Consider the following 22902-nt stretch of genomic DNA (forward strand, 5'->3'; position numbering starts at 1 on the left):
TGCTGCTACATTCTCTCAGAGAGTGGCAAGGATCTCTAGGGCATATGGGCTGTGCCTTGCGAAGGAGGACAGATCGACATGCCAGGCCCTTGATATTGATGCTTGTGCTTATGAACCTTATTCTTGTGAAATTGAAACTCAGCCTAGTAATATATATTGTCTAAGAGTTACTTTCTGAAATCCTCCTTGTTGCTCAAATGTGGTCTCTCTCTAAGCCAGACTCAGCATATAAACTCACTGCCGTCCCCCCAATGTGGGACATGACTCCTGGGGATGAGCCTCCCTGACGCTGAGGGATTATTACCAAGTGCCAACTAGCAATGCTTTTAGAAAAAGACCTAGATCAAAAGGGGGAAATATCAAATACAAATGAGTTTCTATGGCTAAGAAATGTCAAACTAAGTCAGGAGGGCATTCCAGAAGTTATGCTTATGCACATCTCAGGAGGATCTCACTGACTGCCACACTAAACAATACCTCAAGCAGGGGTGCTCCTGAGGGCTCTAGAGATATCTAGAGAGATAGGCAGGGCAGGTAACCCCAAGACATTAGCACCTCATCAGTGGACCTTACCTTGGATTATATGATAATGTATCTCCCTGAGATATTAGAGTTAGACTCATTTATAATTTTTTTATACATGGTTCTTCTGCCCCATTTATTTGAACCTATAATTAGCACTATCCCCATTAAATGTATGTCCCGGAGACTTAAATCTTCTGGCTGTTTATATGCCAGTTGAACCCTGAATCTCAGCAGAGTTGCAGCCAACACCTATTTTCCAGGTCATCCGATTCATCCCAGACAACTAACAAAAGGATGATGATGGACAACACCCATCCCCCCAAAACAGAGAGTATCTATAACTGCAAGCAAGACAGTTCCAACTATCCGGCCTACAGGATCTAAGGCCCTCTCAGTCAGAAGCAGAGGGGCATCGCCATCTTCAAATCCTCAAGATTGAAGAACAAACAAACATAAGGGGGGGAAAGCAACTATGGACTAGTTGGGGTGGGGTATATGGGAATCCCTTATATTTTCAATGTAGCATTTATGTATCTAAAGCTCCTTTTAAAATAAAGAAGAAAAAAAGAGAAATGTGTGTTTCAGTTATTTTGTCCCAGTGAATGCTGAAATCACCAGAACTGGTGCCAAAATCTTTCCTAAGTGTTCGAGATCTTAAATTGACAAAGAGCAGGCCAGGGGAGCACAGCTGCCTAAGGCTGGTGTAAGGCTGGGGCCTCCCGGGAAGGGTGCATCAGAAGATGGGCATCTTGGTTTTTAATAGTAGCACTTGGCAGTTCTCACACATGACATTGTCTGGTCTTCCCAGCAATCTGGTGAGATGCACACGGGGCAGAAAATAGACTTTCTCTTAGACAATGGATTGCAAAGGGCAGTTCCAAGACCCGAGTCAAGTCTGGCGTGGTGGCTGCCAGCTATAGTTTGTTCTGCGAGCCTTTTTCTGTGTACTCGTCACAGTAGGAAATCAGGCCCTTCGAAAGAAAACAGCTCTTATAGACTCTTTCCGCACAGAAGAAGGAAGATTTCACCCTCAGACAATCCTTAAGATCTTTAAGCTGTAAATATTGGAGAAGAGCAGGTGGGCTGTCAGGATACGTTCTTATGGTGCCACCTAGTGTCTAAAACTGGACTTATCCACAAAGCTTTGGCTACAAATACTCGGAAAAATAATTATTTATTAAGGAAACTGCAAGAAATTCATTCATTTGACAAGAGAACCATTATTAAAATACTTAATATTTTTCTCTTCTTACCAGGCATATTTCTCAACCTGGCCTCTTGATTACTTTTGAATTGGACCAGATCAATTCATTACTTCATTAGATAAAACAAAGTATGACCTAGTGAAGTCCAAGCTTACCATAAAAGAAACAATTAAAACGTTGGATATACATCTCTTCCAAAATTTACTGATGAATGTTATTTATTGTTAGAATGGGATAGGATTTAGTTTCAATTCTATTCTGATTTTTTGGATTTTACTTGGGTCACCTGGAATAGTGTTAACATCATCAGCTTGGTGCTAGAAGTTTCTGGAAAGTTCAGGTCTTGACTCAGTGGGATGGGATATGCAAAGGTGCTTCATTTCTTTCTTTTTTTTAAAGATTTATTTTTATTTTATTTCTCTCCTCCCATCCCCACCCCACCCCACCCCAGTTGACTGTTCTCTGTGTCTATTTACTTTGTGTTCTTTTTTGTCCACTTCTGTTGTCAGTGGCATGGGAATCTGTGTTTTTCTTTTTGTTGCATCATCTTGTTGTGTCAGCTCTCTGTGTGTGCGGTGCCATTCTTGGGCAGGCTGAACTTACTTTCATGATGGGTGGCTCTCCTTACAGAGCACACTCCTTATGGTGGGGCTACCCTATGCGGGACACCCCTGAGTGGCATGGCACTCCTTGCGTGCATCAGCACTGTGCGTGGGCCACCTCCACACAGGTCAAAGAGGCCTGGGGTTTGAACCGCAGACCTCCCATGTGGTAGATGGATGCCCTAATCACTCGGCCAAGTCCACTTCCCTACAAAGGTGCTTCATAAACTATAAAGTGTTCTGCAAAATGATAGATAGAGCTGTTATGTCACAGGCACTATTCCAGACCCAGGCACATCCCTCTTCTAATCCTCTCAAGAAACATACAAGACAGGAGTTACTTTACATCTGAAGAAACTGAGATTCAGAGAGATTAAATGACTTGCTCTAGGACACATAGCTAGTGTTCCCTCTGCTACACTACAGTGCTGCTATATTACTAATAAATGGAATTAATATGAAATCATTTCAACAACAGCTTATTAAGGACCACTGTGTACTACCCATCAGGCTGGGAGTGGGGTATATAAAGTTGAATGAATGTTCTCTTGCCTCCAGGTGCTTCTAGTTTGGTAAGGGAAATGGATAGTTAGATAAATGACAATCCAACTTGCTGAGAGAGATGTTAGAACAAAGCAATCCATCATCCAAAATGGCTGCCTTAGCAAGCGAGCCTGCCAGTGGGTGAGACCGTTGGTGACAGGCTACCACAGGACCCAGATCCATTTTGTAGAGAGGACCTCTTACTTCGAGGTATGTGCTCACCTATGCATGGACTTTCGCATGGAACCATGTCCCATTTTCTGGGGCAGGAGATGGACTGGAAGTACAGAGCCAGGAACTGAATGTAGGCTTAGGGTCTGGTTCAAGGACACAATCTCTGATCCTCACCTGCCACATCTATAAAACAAAGGGGTTTTCACTAGATGCCAGCAAGGTGCTGGTCTTTGTATATTTTTTGCTTGTCTTCTATCCTAAAAGAGTTTTGAAAAACTGTGCAACTGTTCTCATATTTAAACATTGTCATCTAAAAATTTCCCTTAGAAATCTAGTTTTAAAGAATGTCATTTCCTTGTAGTAAAAATAAATATTGACATTTTAAAACGAAATTACCACATGACTCTTAAGTTTCCAAAAGAATTTAAGTAACACATTAGAAATTCACTATCATTCACAAAAATAGAAAGCAATTTTACATTCCTTTTTCTCCTCGAAGTTTATTTCCATTCTACTCCCCATTCCCAGAATTTTATTTAATGCAATAGATTTTTATGTTTGGAAGCCTTCCACCATTTACAATTTTTTGAAAGTTTTGTTTATTCTTATCATTATTAGTGAAAATTTGATCAAAACAACATATTATAAATTCTTATAATTAAATATAATCAGTAAAATTTTATTTAGCTATATCTCTTTCAAAACCTATTGATGGATGTTATTTATTGTTAGAAAGAGTTAGGATTTAGTCTTAATTCTATTCCTAATTTTGGATATTATAGATGTAAGACCTGAGAAACACTGTTCTCATAAATAGGATGGAGTTTTGTCATAATCAAATCATTCAATTCTTTGAACTTCTGAATTGCATGCCGCAAGTGTCATCGTAATCTCAACAAATGTTATTTTTAATCATCAGCTAACAACTTTAGGCCCTCCTTAGACTTTGTTGAAAGCAAAGAATTAGAAACCACCTGAACTACAAAATGACTCGTCCATTTATTAGAGGAATCACCTTCTCAGTTTCTGGGAAGTACCATAAGATACCGTCTCATTTCTAAATCCTCATTCTAAGACAGAACGCTAGTTAGGGCAGAGAACCTTGAGTTTGTCACCTGGGTGACATAAGATGCCACCAATATTTCTGATTGATGCTCTTTGCTTGGTTTACCTAAGATTCCCTTTCACAAACAATGATTTCTTTGAGAAGCATCATCATCCTTACTATCCCAATCTATCATATACCTGAATTCACATGTTGGTCAACATACTCCATTTAAATACCAAAAATACTCATAAGAACAGGAAAGCCATGAAGCCCAAATGCAAATTTTTGGTGCCTTATTGAAAGCATCTCTGAAAGCGCTATTTAAATTGTCCTTTGTTTTGATGCTTTTGAGCAGCACTGTACAATAGGAATATAATGTGAGTTACAGAAGTGTTTTAGTTTCCCAGCCACTAAAACAGAGATCATACAATGGGTTGGCTTAAACAACTGGTATTTATTGGCTTGTAGTATTGAGGCTAGGAGAAGTCCAAAATCGAGACATCAGCAAGGCGAGGCTTTCGCCCCGAAGACTGTGGCGTTCTGGGGCTGGATGCCAGTGTTCTCCCTGGCGGTCCTTGTCTTTCCTGGCATATGGCCTTGCACATGGCGGAGTCTTGTACTTTCTTTTCCTCATTGAGTTTGTTTCCAGATTCTAGCTGCACCCCGTGGCTGCGGCTTCCTTGTCCAATTTCCTTTGCTTATAAAAACTTCAGTCATATAGGATTAAGGCCCACCCTCACTCAGTTTGGGCACGCCTTCATCTTCACAGGTCCTATTTACAACAAATGTGTTCCTACCCACAGGGCCAGGAGTTGGGACCGGAACACACCTTTTGTGGAGTACATGATTCAATTCCCAACAATATATAATTATAAACTTTCTAGTAGCCCTATTTTTAAAAAAGAATCAGGTGAAATTAATGTTAGTATTTTATCTAACACAGAATTTTCAAAATACTGTCATTTCAATATGTAATCAATGTAACAATTAGTGAGATAGTCTACATTCCCCCCTCCCTTTTTTTGGTATTATGTCATTGCAATCCCTTGTGTATTTTACACTTAAAGCAAATCTTAATTCTGACTAGCCTCACTTCAATTGCTCAATAACCACATGACTAGGAGTTACTCGGCAGCTCTTGAGGCACACTGAAGACTGGGGATGGATGAAAGAGAAGTCTTTTTATTTTTGTGAAGTAGGAGTATGCTGAACACGAAGGAAGATGTGGGAAAGGGGAACAGCCCTGTCCATGCCCTCGTGTACCTTTGAAACGTGCCTTCTATCCCAGTACGTCGGCTGCTCAACTATAAGAAGTGGCCCTGGTGTACCCCAAAGAGAGATGTACCTAGCTTGAGGACCACTTTTTTTTTCTTCACTTAAATGTACTGGATACTACGAAATTTTTTTGAATCCTACAATATGTTACACAATATATTTGGTTCATAGTATGCAATCATACAGTATTTGTCCTTTTGTGTCTGGCTTGCTTCGCTCAACATCATGTCCTCCAGGTTCATCCATGTTGTCATGTGCTTTATGACTTCATTTCTTCCTACAGCTGCATAATATTCCATCATGTGAATAGACCACAGTTTATTTATCTATTCCTCAGCTGATGGACACCCGGGTTATTCCCAACTTTTGGCAATCATGAATAATGTCGCTATGAACAATGGTGTGCAGATGTCTGTTCTGTCACTGCTCTGTTCTTCTGGGTAGTGATATTGCAGTAGTGGTATTGCAGGGTCACATGGCAACTCTATATTCAACTTCTTTAGGAATGCCAAACAATCCTCCACAGTGGCTGTACCGTTCTACATTCCCACCAACTGTGAATAAGTGTTCCTATCTCTCCACATCCTCTCCAACACTTGTAGTTCTCTGTCTTTCTAATAGTGGCCATTCTCATAGGTCTGAAATGATATCTCATTGTAGTTTTGATTTGCATTTCCCTAATCATTAGTGACATTGAGCATTTCTTCATGTGTTTTTTTGCAATTTGTATTTCTTCTTTGGACAAATGTCTATTCAAGTCTTTTGCCCATTTTTAAGTTGGGTCATTTGTCTTTTTATTGTTGAGTTGTAATGAAGACCACTATTCTGTGGTTGATTCTAGCTGCCTAGGTCTCTGGGAATAACACAATTATAATGAAATTATACATTCTTATCTTCTGAAGTCTTGGTCAACTATCCTTACAAAATTCTGAGACCAGTTAATAGAAAATTGCATGAGACAAAATATTGGAGGATACAGAAAGCCTTGGTTACTTTGCCAGCAATATCCTGGTATGATTTCCTAGGATAAGATTGACAGCCTATATTATCAAAAGTAGAGTTTCTGTAAGAGAATAGTAGGGTGTTGCTTTCCCCTCTGATTGTGTTGGAGAAGATTGGGTTATATGGGAATCATCGACCTAACAGACTACTAGAGGAGGGGAAGGTTTCCTATGTTATAGAACCAAAGTGACAGAAATTCTCTTCCTTGCCTTTGTTTTCTTAGAAAAGTTCTATGATTTTCCCTCTAGCTCTTTCTGAGGCTCCAGTGTGCAGTATGAATGATGGACTTCCTTTTGAAAGGAAAGCATATGTTTGTCCTGAAATGTAAGAGTAAGGAAATATTCTGTGTAACTAGGATGCTAAGGGCATGGGATTCTATTTCAGAAGCTCTCCAAACAAATTAAGCTCATCATCTGTCCATGATAATTTCTTTAGGATGAAATTCTGTTTAGCTGAAGGAAAATTACTGCTTTAATACTTTCCATCGCTTCACGTGTGTAAATTATACATCTCATTCTCTCTCATCTCCTTACGTATGAAATAGTTTCATTTTCATAGTAAAATAAATTTCATTATGACCCATACTTCTCCCAAGAAAAACTCTTGGGGACAATTTTGGGGGTTTCCAGGTACATAAACTAATACTATTGCAAGATATTTTTTCTATTGGACCATATCCCCTATTTTTGTTTTCTGTAACCTCAGAATTCCAAAGTCACAGAATTTTAATTTGTGCTTTCTAATCCTGTATGACATAATGAGCATTCCACAATTAAGAGGCACGCTGGAGAAAAGGATCTTTCAAATTAACACTTGGGTATTCCTAGAGTAGTTAATTTGTAAGTGAAACTAACTATACTTCCTTCCAAGTTTGAATACAGTACATTAACCCATGAAACTAGAATTAATAAACTAGAAAGTACCTTTCTTTTGAATATATTTATGTAGAGATACACTTGAAATCTTTTTTTTTTTCTTTTTTCTGTGGTATTGGGAAATTCCAGAGTGGAAATATTGGGTGTTTTGATTTTGCTGTGAAATATGAATTAAAGGTATTGACAAGGGGTATCTGTATTAAACTTGTACTATAGTCTATAAAAAGAATTGTTTAAAAACCTAAAAAAAAAAACCACTGTAATGGCTCAACAGCTTTCTTCCAGAACAGTTATCCCAAGTAAGGCTGGAGTGTTCAAAGAAAAGAACAGAACTTGGAGTCTCTCAGGCATTAATTTTTCTAGGCAAGGGCGCTGAAGAAGAGGACACATTACTTCAGGGGATTCAAAATGTAAGTTACTAGGTCTTACAGACTTGTAAATTACAATACCATCGTTTTACTTTTAGTTAACTAATTTATGAATGTTTGCTTTTAAGTGGAAGCCAGAACTTAACTGGAAATGTTTTTAGCAATGTTATTTTATAGGCTTTTACTTAAGCATATAAATGTTTTGATGTTATTTATTTATCTTAAGAATAGGCTGATTGTGGTAATTACAATATCACGCTTCATGGTCTTACTGCTAATGACTGAATCTAAAAAACTTTAACAGAGGTCATTTTTAGTTTAGAACACTTACTTGGCTCTCTAACAATTTAGTTCTGTACTGTCAGTAAAAATATTTAGCACATCCCTAACGTGCACATATATATTTAATGAAAATGCACACACATCTCCATATTTTTGTATTGTGTATATTATAAAATATGCACATGACACATTTTAAAAGGATGGGATAAATATGAAAATTAACATTGACATTTCATTTATTGAGGAACAAAACAAGAACAGCATGACAATATTCTGTATTACTTTGAAAAGCCTTAGTTTAACACTTTGTGACATGGTGATTTGAGTTTGAGTCTTGGATTTTTAAATATAATAGCCCTTATTTTTTAGAACAGTCTTAAATTTATAGAAAAATTGAGAATATAGTACAGTTTCCCTATATTCCTCACCAAGATTCCCATATTATTAACATCTTAGCTTAGTATGGCATATTTGTCTCAATTAGTAAACCAATACTGACAAATTATTAATTAAAGTCCATAGCTTATTCAGATTTCCTTAATTTAACCTAATGTTCTTTTTTCTGTTCCAGGATTCCATCCAAGATTCCACATTACATTTATTTACTTATTTACATACTTACTTAATTTAATATACTTTCTTATTATTCTTTTCAAAAAAATAAACTTAGATTATATAAATGTTACACAAAAAATATAGGGGATTCCCATATGCTCCACTCTCTAGCTCTCCCACATTTTTCTACATCAACAACATTGTTCATTAGTGAGGTACACTTGTCACAATTGATGAGCACATCTTGGAGAATTGCAACTAAGAGATGATTATGGTTTACATTGTAGTTTACACTCTTTTCTGCACATTTTTGCAGGTTATTACATGATATACAATGTATCTGTCATTGAAATGTCATTCAGGATAATTTCCAAGTCCCAAAAATGCCCCAAGTTACATCTATTTCCCCCTATCCGCCCCCCCCCCAGAACCTCCAGTGGCCACTGTCTCCACATCCATGATAAAAGTCCTTCCAATTCTAAGATCACAAGTCTATAGCAGAATAACTGTAAGTCTACTCTAGTCCATCGTCCATTCCCCAATCCTGAGGATTCTGGATGGCGATGCCCACTCCACCTCTAGTTGAGAAGGGGCTTAGGTCCCATGGAGCAGATGGATGGGACTTTCTTGCTTTCAGTTACAGACTCTTTCTGTTCCTTGAGATGGTCATTATCAGTCATCTTCACCTTGTTAGTTGTCCAGGGTGAGTCCAATGAACTAGAGAGTAGGTGTTGCAAGTCTGTTGAGATTCAGGGCCCAACTGGCACACAGACAACCCCAAAATTTAAGGTTCTTGGACATATAACTACCAACTCTAGTACTAACTATAGGTTCAAATGGAGGGGCAGCAGAGCCAAATGTAGGGAAAACACAACTGAGTCCAACTCTATCATGCTGGGGAGTATAAATTCCAAAATAGGGCCCATTGGCAGGGTGCCAAACTCCTGAGCTGTTTGTCCTCCCTATAGAGTCTGGTTGTCTCCAGAGCCCTCAGGAGCCCTGCTATTTGAGGTAACATTTACTTTGGGAGTCTATGAGTTCCTGTTGAGATGTGCATAAGCGTAACCTCGAAATGACCTCCCGACTTACTTTGAAGTCTCTTAACCATATAAACTCATTTGCCTCTACCCTTTCTCCCTTATGGTCAAGGTCTTTTTTCCAGTTGCATTGCTAGTTGGTGCTTGGTAGTATTCCCTCAGTGCCAGAGAGGCTCATCCCCAGGAGTCATGCCCCACGCTAGAGGGAAGGTAATGCATTTATATGCTGAGTTTTGACTTAGAGAAAGGCCACATTTGAGGAACAAGGAAGCACTCAGGAGGTAATGCTTAGACACCCTATAATTCCATGCTAAGTTTCAATTTCAAAAGCAAATGTTCATAAGTACAGTCATCACAATCTAGGGCCCGTCAATGGTCCATCCTCCTTCACTGGTCTCTGCCCCTATACTCAGGGGTTTCTTGCTGTCCTTTTATAGAAAATGTGGCAGAACTCCCCAAGTTGGGAATTTAATATTTCTTTGATTATTGTGTGGATCTCCACCCACTGAGACAGTGTCCCATGAACACTTGAACACATTCATATTCTTTATAGGTATGCCCCAGGTGAAGATCCTCCTATGCATCCCCCATTGCTGACATTCCACACCAGTGATCCTCCCCTGCCACAGTTGTAACCCTTCTGTGATCCAAAACTACTTCAAAATTGAAGGCAACAAAGTAACTGAATACAATTCAGGAAAATGATGGTTTTAAAAAATAACAAATGACATACAAATTTTTAAAAGCTTGAAATACCTGCAAAAAGTTTGAAATAATGAAAAATAAAATTAAAATTAAAAAAATTTGTTAACAGTATGTCTTTCATCACTGTAAGATCTGTTGTCTTGTATGTACAGTGACATTTGTTTCCATTTATTTGCCCAGAGTATAATTTTTTTCATTTTGTTCAAAGAAGCTTTAGGTTACAGAAAAGTCAAGTACAGAATGTAGTGATTCCCATATACCCAATATCCTCTACCTTTTCCCATTTCCCCATTAATAACATTTTACATGTGGATGGTACATTTCTTACAATTGATGTACAGGTATTGAAACACTGTTACAAGCCATGGTCAATGATACATTGTGGTTTACATTTTGGACCATATGCTTTTTATAGATTTTGATGAAGTTTGACTGTGGTCTGTATCCAACCTTGCAAGACCATGTAGAACAATTCCATCATCCCCAAAATGTCCCATGTTCCATCTATTCTATTTCTCTCTCCCTCTTCCCTCAGGACCCCAGTCCCAATGCTATAGTTCCAATCACATACCCCCAAGTCCCCAGAGTTCACCTGCTTCCTCCCACATACCTCCACCCAATCATATTACATTTAGTTGGCATGTCTCTTTTGGCTCCTCTCAGCTGTGATAGTTTTTCAAACTTGTCAGTTCTTGATCCTGACAGTTCTGAAGAGTACCAGTCAAGTGTTTTGTAGGACACCCCTCTGTTGGAATCTGCCCGATGATTTTCTCACTATCAGATTGGTGTTATGGGTTTTGGGAAGGAAGATCACAAAATGCCATTTTCATCATATCATATTAAGGTCACATAATGTCAATATGATTTATCACTATTGATGTTGTCCTCAATCACCTGTTGAGGTAGTGTTTGTAAACTGTAAAACTTTCCTCCTCTTTTCATGCTGTACTCTTTGGAAGGAACTCACTGTGCACAGACCACACTAATGGACTGGGGATTTATGAAAGCAGAGTATCTATACAAATTGTTTGGAACTCTTCTGGAGGAGAGATGTCTCTTCCACTATTTATTTATTCTATCATTTTTTTAATATCAGTACAGACTTGTGGATATTTATTTTATACTTTGAACATAATCCAATACCACTTCATTTATTTTATTGCTCAAATGCTTCAGCTTTGGTCCTTGGGAGCTCTTTCAGTTGGTTCCTGTGTCTCTTTAACCCATCTCCAATGACATACCTCTGTGGTAGTAGTTTGATATTATTTATGAATTCCAAAAAGAAACATAGATTATGTTTGTAAACTGGCCAGTTCCTCTGGTGTGATAACCCTTTGATTGTGTTAGATTCAGCTGAGATGTCTGATTAAATTATGTTAAGATTAGGGCTCTGAGCCAACCATGTCATTAGAGTGCAACTCAGCACTGAGTCCCCGACTTTCAAATGGAAGTAGACACACAAAAGCAGATATGCAGGAAGAGAGAGGGCTCCAAAGACAAGGCCCCAGGAAGAGAGATGATCCTGATAGTCTACAGATGACCTTGTAGAGAGAACAGAGCAGCTGAGCCTGGAAAGAAACAAGCCCCAGTGAGAGAGATGAGCCTCATGCCAGCCTACAGCTGAGATCAGAAGTAACTGTTACCATAGAGCGTTAAGAGGAAGAAGGAAGACTGAATCCTTGCAGAGATTGTCTGCCATGTTGTGTCAAGATGTGGCAGAAATCCAATAGAGGGAACTGTATCCCTCGAGAGAAAGGGTGGCTCCCAGGGCATTGGGGCAGTTGAGCAAGTTAGGCCCTGAACACTATTCCATTTATCTCTGGAAGTGGCTCCTCAGGAAACGGAGGTTGGCTATCACTGAGGGCACCAAGGTGGAAGGGAAAATGGACGTTAAATGTGTGGAACCAAAGTAAATGGGGGGTAAGAGAGGAGTTTCTTGAGAGTACACAAGGATGGATATAAAACATGTAATATTACACCATAACATATAGGAGATGACAGACTGATAATGTAAACCATAATGTAAAACATAGGATAACTAAAAATGTAAAGAACTGTGTATCCTAAAGTATGCACCATAATGTAAACACAGATGTCACCTTGTTAGAAAGCTAATGTCTCAGACTCTGTACATCACTTTAAGTAAATATGATATGAATAGGGCGTAAGAGTATCACTGTGGAAGGGAAAAGGTTTTCTGGTGGATGTGTGGGAGTGCTGTATATTATATATATACATTGCTGTGGTCTAGGACTCCTGTGAAGAAAAGCTGAATAACTAGGGGGGGGGGGGAAAAAAAAAAAAAAAAAAGAAAAAATAGGATGTGGAATTTTTTCAAGTCAACATTCTTTATCTAAGTTCTTTATCTAACTTTATCCAAGTTCTTTATCTATCCTTTAAACTCATCGCTATATGCCATTCCCTAGTAAGGGACCATGACATTATATTGGGCTTCAAATTTCGGGGAGTTCTGGATCACAGAGTGTTTCAACAATGGCAATGGAGGGATACTGGTATGGGATACCAATGACAGGTGATATATGACTGACAGGGAGCTGTACAGAACATATGTCCAGGGTGCATGGTAATGTTTGGATATACTCATAGTGGCAACAATTAAAAACCACAGTAGGGGGGGTACTGGGTTCCTGGCCAGTGGTGCTCTGTCGTGGTCCCTAGGGGAGCAGCGACAGTCTCCCAGGTACAGTGGTGGGGACCGGGAGGGAGTGAGGGTTCAACAGTGAGCCCCTGATACTAATGACTATGCTTGTGAGCTGATAAACCCAAAATAATAACAAGGCCTAGAGCAACTTTGTGCCTGGGAATTTCCTTCTGTCAGCCTTCATGTTACTCAAATGTGGCCAGTCTCGAAGCCAAACTCAGCATGTAAATGCAATGCCTTCCCCCCAGCGTGGGACATGACACCCGGGGATGAGCCTCCCTGGCAACGAGGGACCACTATCAACTACCAACTGATGATGCAACTGGAAAATGACCTTATACGGAAGGTTCAATGAGGATCAGCAGAATATCCCTGTCTACATAAAATAACATGACTTTAAAATGCTGTTTGACCTAAAGTAAGGGGGAAATGGAAAGGAGAAATGAGTTTATATGGCTACGAGTTTCTAAAAAAGAGTCTGGAGGCTGGCAGAAGGATTGCCCTTATGCACAACTGAGCAGAGTCAGAGAGACAGATAAAGCAGATACAACCCCCAGATATTGGTTCCTTTGAAGGCTAAAGAGACCCATGAGAGTTATGGCCATGGCCGATGGGGTTAACTACCAGGGCAGATGGCCCCTCTTTGGAAATGGTGTTTATGTGTGATGAATCTGGACTCAGATGGGATCTCCCTTCATAAGACTTTCATGCTAATGTGCTGGAGGTGCAGTTAATGTTGGGGTTTAAGATATATTTAGGGGATTTGAATCTCTGGACTGACAATGTGATAGCCAGATCCTGAGCCTCAACAGACTCCAGCACCTACAATCTGATTTATTGGACTTACCACACTCAGCTAAGATGGAGGTGAAGAAGGACAACCACCACACCATGGAGCCTAGAGTGATTACAACTGAAAATGGGAGGATTGCATCCAGCATCCAGGTGGAATCTGAGCCTCCTCTTGACATAAAGGTGCAATGGACACAACCAATCCAGTGTCCACATAGAAGAGGTGGCATTGGATTGGGAAAAGTGGACATAATGGACAAAGGGTATGGGGAAAGGCAGGAAGAGATGAGAGGTGGAGGCGTCTTCGGGACATGGAGCTGCCCTGGATGGTGCTTCAGAGGTAATCACCGGACATTGTAAATCCTCACAGGGCCTACATGATGGAATAGAGGAGAGTATGGGCCATGATGTGAACCAATGTATATGAGGTGCAGAGGTGCCCAAAGATGTACTTACCAAATCCAATGGATGTGTCATGATGATGGGAACGAGTGTTGTTGGGGGGGCGGAGAGGGGGGGTGGGGGGGTGGGGTTGAATGGGACCTCACATATATATTTTTAATGTAATATTATTACAAAGTCAATAAAAAATAAAAAAATTAAAAAAAAAAAAAAAAAAAAAAGATGTGGCAGAAGACTTTGGGTGAGAATGTACCTCTTATGGTACCTTGAGTTGGACTCTTTAGGACCTGGTAACTGTAAGCTTCTAGCCCAAATAAATGCCCTTTATAAAAGTCAACAGGTTTCTGGTATTTTGTATCAGCACTCCTTTGGCTGACTAATATAACCTCCATCAGGGTTTTTGTTTTTTGAACACTTCCTTATTTTCTGACTCTACAAGGTTTCTCAGCATCATCATGTATATTTCCTGCCCCCACCCTAGCATCAGTTATTTCTCCAAGGAGACTAGGCTCCTTTCATTGGAGAATGTCATTTGCAACCAAGATTTGGACATTAGGTGTGCTCACGTTACTGGGGTGTTGTTGCATGTATTAGTTGGCCAAAGGGGTGCTAATGCAAAATACCAAAATTGGTTGGTTTTTATAAAGGGTATCTATTTGGGGTAGGAGCTTACAGACACCAGGTCATAAGCATAAGTTACTTCCCTCACCAAAGTCTATTTTCATGTGTTGGAGCAAGATGGCTGCTGATGTCTGCGACATCTACTCTCCACGCTGTGAATTCCAAAAAGACATTACAATATTAAAAAAAAGAAACCCTTAAATCAGTTACAATGCAAGTACTAAATCATATCACAATCAATTTAAAGAAATACAGTGTGTCTTGGGCAAAGCCCCATCTGCTATAGACCCTTGAAACTTACAAAACAATTCATCTCCTTCCAATACACAAATGGAGGAAGGATAAACATTTTCATTACAATAAGGAGAAACTGAGAGGGAAACATGAATCATGGTTTCTCTACAGTTTACTAGACCTGTAGGAAATCCTCTGTTCAATTTCAAAGTCTGACAGTCATTCTTAAGAAGATGGTTTCTTCTCCTTGGGGCCATATGGTACCCACCATTTCCACCAACTTGCCCTACAGCCATTTTCTTGGTTCCACCCTCGTCAAGCATCTCAGTGTCGAACAAGCTCCAGACCTCTCCCTCCAAGAGTGTTGGGGTGATTGCCACTCCTTACCCAATCTTTGGGTTAGACTCTTAACCCCTAGTACAGTGATGTGAAGACAACAATTCCCCCTAATGTTTGGCAAACAGGTTCAATCCTCTCAGAGCAATGAGTTGACCACCTGGCCTTCCCTAACCTTTGGGGTCAGGTCCACCCCTATCAGACCTGTGGGGTGCTAACCTTAACTGCCCTAATCCTCAGGGAATGTGCTCCACCTTCTCTGTACCCTGGGGCAGCAAAACTCTCCCAGGACATTGGACAGGAAAATCCACCCTCTTCAACTGCTGGGGCACACTCACCCTTTCTGTACACATGGGTGGGAACCTCTCTTGGCCCAAGGTGATGTCCTAATTCCAGATCTCAGCTTGCATGCTTTTCCTCTTAAAGCTGTTTCTCCTTCAATCTCTCCTTTCCATGTCCTTTTTATTCCAGGCTGACAGTGTTTTTGTTCATACAGCACTCTCAAAAACCTTGTTTGTTTAGCTTGCAGGAAGCAGGGATCCAAGCCTTCAAATAGTAAGAATTTCCACAAGTCTTTCCTAGATAACTGCATCTTCAATCTTGATTTACCAGTTCGAAGTTTAGTTAAGTTCTCCAATGGGGCACTTTCATCTGGGAGCTTGATTTCAAGAGGCTTGGAATTTCTATAATCAGTTTGTTTTCTTTGTGCCCGACAGTTCAGTCCTCAGCATATCTTTGTCATCCAGCATTTTGCTATAAGCTGCAAACAGAAGCCAAACCACATTCTTTAGGTTTACTTTGGAAATTTCTTCAGATATATGTCCAGGCTTGCCATTTTCAAATTCTGCCTTCCATAAAGCACCAGGAGTTAATCTTGCGAAGTTCTCTGTAACTTTAAAACACAGATTGCCTTCCCTCCAGGTTCCAATAATAGTTTCATCATTTACTTCTAAGGCATCATAAAAAGTCTCTTTAGTATCCATATTGCTATCAACAGTCTTTTCAAACCACTGTAGGTCTTTTCTTCCAAGCATCTCACAATTCCTCCAAAAAATACCCCTTACCCATTTATAAAACAATTCCAGGTTTTCAGTAATTACCAAAGCACTTCCCTACTCCTTGGTACCAAATTCTGTATTAGTCAGCCAAAGTCACGCTGATGCAAAATACCAAAATTGGTTTTCTTTTATAAAGGGTATTTATTTGGGGTAGGAGCTTACAAATACCAGGCCATAAGCATTAGTTACTTCCCTCACCAAAGTCTATTTTCATGTACTGGAGTAAGAAGGCTGCTGATGCCTGCAAGGGTTCAGGCTTCCTGGGTTCCTACATTCCAGGGTCTTGCTTCTCTCTGGGTTCAAGTTTCCTTTCTTTCTGGGGCTTGCTTCTCTTTCCTCTGTGTGCTTACTTCCCAGGGCACCAGCTTAAGACTTCAGCATCAAACTCCAACATTAAGAACCCTCAACTCTGTCCTTTGCCATGCCTTTTATCTGTGAGTCCCCACCCACCAAAGGGTGGGGTCTCAACACCCTACTGGCACAAGAGATATACATAATTACTTAATCAAGTAAACCTATTAATCCAATACAATGTAATATGCCCAGAGGAAAAGATCAGTTTACAAACATAATCTAGTATTTCTTTTTGGAATTCATCAATAATATCAAACTCCCACATTGCATTTAAGTTTTCTTAGCAAGGAAATATATGTGTTATACTAACCTGCGTATATACACCAATCTAGAAATATTTCTGTTTATGTAACTATCTGTATCTTATTAAGCTAAATGTGAGTTCAGATTGCTGTCGCTAATACTAATTCATTTCCACATGAATTATTCAAACTCTTCCTATTGCTTTTAAGTTCTCACTTCAACAATGAGAAACCTGACTTTCTCCAGCTACCATCCATTTACATAAAATTTCAATTCCAGTATACATGTACAGCAGTATCAGAATTGTTAACTCATACCACCATGGGAACAACTATGAACTAGGGTACAATGATTATGTGTAGTTCCTTTTGCGTATAGTCGTAGAGATGCCAGTCATTTCCAAAGTCACTTAGGTCAGCCCTTTCCTCCTTTCCTCTTTCAACAAGGTTGTGTCATACATTTGCAATAGAGTTAGATTATCTTGTCACAGCCTGCATTATTTTCTGGCATCCCCTCCTCCTTTTATTTTTTGAGGTACCAGGATTGGGAATGAACTTCATATGTGGGAAGCTGGCACTCAACCACTGAGCCACATCAACTCTTGACCCTCCTCCTTTTAATATGCCTCTATTAATGTTTTATTGAGGTTTGTTTTATGGCCCGAGAAATAGTCTTAGTATATGATCTGTGGCACTTGAAAAGAATGTGCATTCTGCTTTTCTTGGGTGGAGCATTCCATAAATGTTGATTGGATCCTTTGGATTGTTAGTTTTGTTGAGGTTGTCTACATACTTGCTGATTTTCTTGTCTATTAATTCTATTATTATTCAGCCATAATTGTGGATTTCTCTATATTTCCTTTCAGTTCTATCAATTTTTGCTTCACATATTTTGAAGCTTGGCTGTTTTGTGCATACACATTTAGGATTGCTATGTCTTCTAGGTGGGTTGAACTTTTAAAAATTTATTCATTTATTTCCTCCTCCTCCTCCCCTCCCCCTCCCCTGCTGTTTTTGCTGTCTGTGTCCATTTGCTGTGTGATCTTCTGCATCTATTTTTTTTTGTCTTCTCTTCTCATATTCTCCTCTAGGATTCACTGGGATTGGATCCTGGGGACCTCTGATATGGAGAGAGTTTCCTTGTCAATTGTGCCACCTCAGTTTCTGGTCTCTACTGCACTTCATCTTGACTCTCCCCTTTGCCTTTCTGTTGTGTCATCATCTTGCTGCATGACTCACTTGTGCGGGTATTTGCTCAGTATGTGGGCACTTGGCTTGCTGTGCATTTGGTTTGCCACAAGGGCACTGGCTTGCCATGTGGGCACTGGCTCACCATGGTCACTCACATGGGCACTCGGCTTATCATGCAGGCACTCACGTGGGCACTCGGCTCACCACATGGGCACTCGGCTCACCACATAGGCACTTGGTTCAACACATGGGCATTTGTGTGGGCACTTGGCTCACTGTATAGGCACTTGGCTCACCAAGCAGGCACTTGGCTTGCCACGTGGGCACTCGTGTGGGCACTTGGCTCACCATGGGGGCACTGGCTCACTGTGAAGGCATGCTTTCTCTTCTTTTTCAGCAGGAGGCCCCAGGGATTGAACCCATATGGTAGGCGGAGGCCTTCCTTATCACTTGAGCCACATCCACTTCCCTGGGTTGAACTTTTTATCACTATATAATGATCCTTCTCTGGTAATTTTCTTTGCTCCAAAGTCTACTTTATCTGATATTAATATAGCCATTCTTGCTTTCCTTTGATTAATTTTTGCATGGTATATTGTTTCCCACCTTTTTACTTTCAAGCTATCATATCATATTTGAAGTGAGTTACTTGTAGATAGCATATAATTGGGACTTAGTTTTCAATCCACTTTTAATTGGCATATTTAGACCATTTACATGATATATAATACTAGGGCTAGAGCCTATCACTTTATTTTTTTCTATTTTTCCAGTCTTCCTGAAGCTTACTTGAACATTTTTTTTTTGAATTCCATTTTGATATATCTTGAGTGTTTTTTAGTATATTTCTTTGTAGAGATTTTTTTCATTTGTAGAGATTAAAATCTACATATAATACATATATTATATATAGTATATATAATATATATAATACATGTTATAGTATATGTTATACCATGTATATACATAATACACCATAGTGTATTGGTGTGATCATTTGTACTCATTCCAGTCAAGTATAAGACTCTTACTTCCATTTTTGTTTCTTTATTCTGCTCTGTCCATAATTGGCTTAAGTATTTTCTCTACATATAATTGGCTTAAATATTTTCTCAACATACATTGCAGCAATATCAGAGCATTTTTGCTCAACTGTCAAAAATAGCTTAGAAAACTCAAAAGAAGGAAAATCTATTGTATTTATGCATATTTTTTGCTTTTCACATTCTTCCTTCCTAATGTCCTAAGATTCCTTTTGCCATTGCTTCTTTTCTGTTTAGTAAACTTTCTTTACTAATTCTTTTAAGGTAGGTCTGTAGCTTTATGACTCTTACCAGATTTTGTAAGTTTTCAGCCATTATTTGAGTACTTTTTTAGCCCCACCATCTCTCTTTTCTTCCAGGACTGATGACACAGATGTTAGATCTTTGTTACAGTCCTAGAGTTATCTGTGGCCCTGGCCTTTTTTCCTTTTTTCCCCAGTATATTTTCTCTCTGTTGCTAAGCTTGGGTGATTTCTAACATTCTAACTTCTAGTTCACTAATTCTTTCCACTGTCCCCTCCTTCATTCTGTTGTTGAGCCCATTCACTGAGCTTTTTATTCAGGTTATTTTATTTTTCACTTCTAAAATTTTCATTTGCTTCTCCTTTATATACTGTATTTCTTCGTGAAGACTATTTTTTCATTTGTTCAAGAATTTTCATAGTTGCTTATTGAAGTATTTTTGTCATGGCTATTATAAAATCTTTAACAGTTAATCTTAACATCTGTCATCTCTGTGTTGGCATCTCTTGATTGTGTTTTGTTTTGCTTTTTCATTAAGTTTGAGATCTTCCTGATCCTTGGTGTTACAAGGGATTTTTGATTGTAACTTGGATATGTTCACATTATGGCAAGAAACTCTGGATCTTACTTAAATCTTCCATTTTAACTGAACTTTTTGACACTGCTCCAGCAGAGGAAGGGGGTGTGGCACTGTGTTACTGCCAGGTTGGGGGAGAAGTCCAGGTCTCCCATCAGGCCTCTATTGACACCTTAGAGGGAGGATTCATCCTTACTGCTGAGAAGGGGTGGGGTTTTGGCTCCAATATGGTCTCCACTGACACTGTGGTAAGGGTGATATATTAGTTAGGGTTTTCTAGGGAAACAGAATCAACAGGAGATATTTGTCAATAGTATGTAATTGTGTAAGAGTCTCTCTCACTTAACTGTGGGGATGCACAAGTCCACGTTCTACAGGCAAGCTGAAAACCAGGGCCCTGATGAAAGTTCAGTGAAGTTTCTTGATGAGTTTTTGGGAGATGTTGGCTGTCTAAAGACGAGTTGGGAATCTCCCTGAATGAAATTACTTCCCCTTTTAAGGGATTCAACTGATTTGATAAACTGTCACTCATTGCTGATGGCAATCTCCCTGACTGATGTAATCAGCTATCTATGCAGTAAAGTCACTGGTAACTAAAGTCCATACATGTCCTTGTATTTCAGTTAGCCCAGTGCTTGCTTGACCAAGCAACTGGGCAGAGTTACCTGGCTAAGTTGACACATTAGCTTAACCATCACATGTGGCCTTTTTACTACTGGGTAATGGTCAAAGTACTGACTCTCCACTAGGCATCCTCTGACATCACCATAGGGGCATTTCTTGCAGAGCTTTCTCTTCTTCCACTAGATGTTATGACTCTTTCCTGGTGGCAGGAGATGCTAGACGCAACCACTTTTCCTTACCTTAGAATTGCTCTCTTGACATGGTCTACACTACTGGACCCCTAGAAATTTCACTGAGGTAGAGGGCCCCTGAAACTGTGGATTTCTTATCTTCTGACATGTAAATGTCTTTCCACTATGGTTAGAATAGTAGCTGTTAATTACTTCCTGCTCATTAGGACTAACGAGAATAGCATAAGTGAAATTGTAACAGCATAATGTTCTGTGGAAGGGGAAGGCAAATGAGGTCCCTGAGAACTAAATTATGACATAAGGCTGGAGAGCTGATATATTCCTGTGTTATGAGAGTGGAGGTGTATTGCTGGCCTTGCCAAATGAATGCAACCTCCTTCTGGTGGTCTACCAGGTATAAGGAAAAAAGCAATTGTCAGGTCAATAGCTGCATAGCAGGTACCATGAGATGGCTTGACTTGCTCAAGCAATGAAACCATGTCTGGAAAGCAGCTGCAAGTGGAGTCATTACCTAGTTAGGTTTACAGTAATCCACTGTCATTCTCTAAGATAGACCTATCTTTTCTGTGTTTTACAGAAAAGACGGGCCAAATAGGTAGCTGAATAGGGCATGTAGAGGGTATCACCACCTCTGAATCTTTCAAGTCTTTGATAGTGGCACTAAACTTTGCAATCCCTCGAGGAATTCAGTATTCTTTTCATTTATTATTTTTGTAGTTAGAGACAGTTTTAGTGGTCTTCCATTGGTCTTTTCTACCATTATGCCTCTCACTATTCAGATTGAGGAACCAAAGTTGGGATTTTGCAAGTTGCTGAGTACACCAATTCCAATTATGCATTCTGGAACTAGGGAAATTACCACAGGATGTGTTCAGGGACCCGCTGGGCCCACTCTGAGATGGATATGAGCTAAAACTCCATTGAGCATTTGCCTCTATAAGCCCCTGCTCTGACTGGCAGACCAGTCATAGTAGTGACATTTTGGGTTTCCATGAATTAGTGTCAGGTCAGGGTCATTGTCTAGTAATCCCTGAGAAGTCTGATTATTTCCCTTTCCTGAATGCACTCTGGTAAATGGGTGTAGATGCCTTTGGGGAAGACTAGGAGGAAGTCTAACAGGATACATTTTTGGCAGTATAGTAAGGTCTTTTCTCAAGAGGAACTCGTCTTCCCTTCATTCTAGGGGATTTGGATCTATAAACTGGACCTATAACTGAGGGGCCATGACTCTATTTTGGTGATTCAACTTAAGATTTCTGCTCACTAGATCCAGAACTCCTTCATTTAAATAGACAAATTAAGAATTTAGAAGATTGCCAATCAATTAATTTCTAGGGACAAAATGATCAAATAGCCAATGCCATAAGTCTCTGAGAGTCATACTATTCTGGTTACTGCTATGAGCTCCGCTGTCCATTACAGTAACCATGCTGTGGTGGTTTAGAGCTGTATGCACCCAAGAAAAACATGTTATTAAACTAATTCATTTCTGTGGGTATTGTGACAGTTTGAATTTTGTAAATCCCAGAAAAGATTATGTTCTTGAACTAATCCTGTGGTGGTGGTGGTGGGGGGCCTTTGATTGCATTACATTCAATTAAGGGAGTCTTTGATTAGATCACTTTAAGTTAGATCACTTTTTGATTGACCCGAGTTGGGTTCCTGCTCTTGGCTGGATTTTATTTTTTTATTTATTTATTTTTTTTAAGATTTATTTATTTATTTAATTTCCCCCCCTCCCCTGGTTGTCTGTTCTTGGTGTCTATTTGCTGCGTCTTGTTTCTTTGTCCGCTTCTGTTGTCGTCAGCGGCACGGCACGGGAAGTGTGGGCGTCGCCATTCCTGGGCAGGCTGCACTTTCTTTTCACGCTGGGCAGCTTCCTCACGGGCGCACTCCTTGCGCGTGGGGCTCCCCCACGCGGGGGACACCCTGCGTGGCACGGCACTCCTTGCGCGCATCAGCACTGCGCATGGCCAGCTCCACACGGGTCAAGGAGGCCCGGGGTTTGAACCGCGGACCTCCCATATGGTAGACGGACGCCCCAACCACTGGGCCAAAGTCCGTTTCCCTTGGCTGGATTTTATATAAACTAAGAACACACAGAGAAAGAAGAGACACAGAGAAAGGGAACTTTGC

The sequence above is a fragment of the Dasypus novemcinctus genome, chromosome 2 (genome assembly GCF_030445035.2).
Source record: "Dasypus novemcinctus isolate mDasNov1 chromosome 2, mDasNov1.1.hap2, whole genome shotgun sequence".
NCBI classification, from domain to species: domain Eukaryota; kingdom Metazoa; phylum Chordata; class Mammalia; order Cingulata; family Dasypodidae; genus Dasypus; species Dasypus novemcinctus.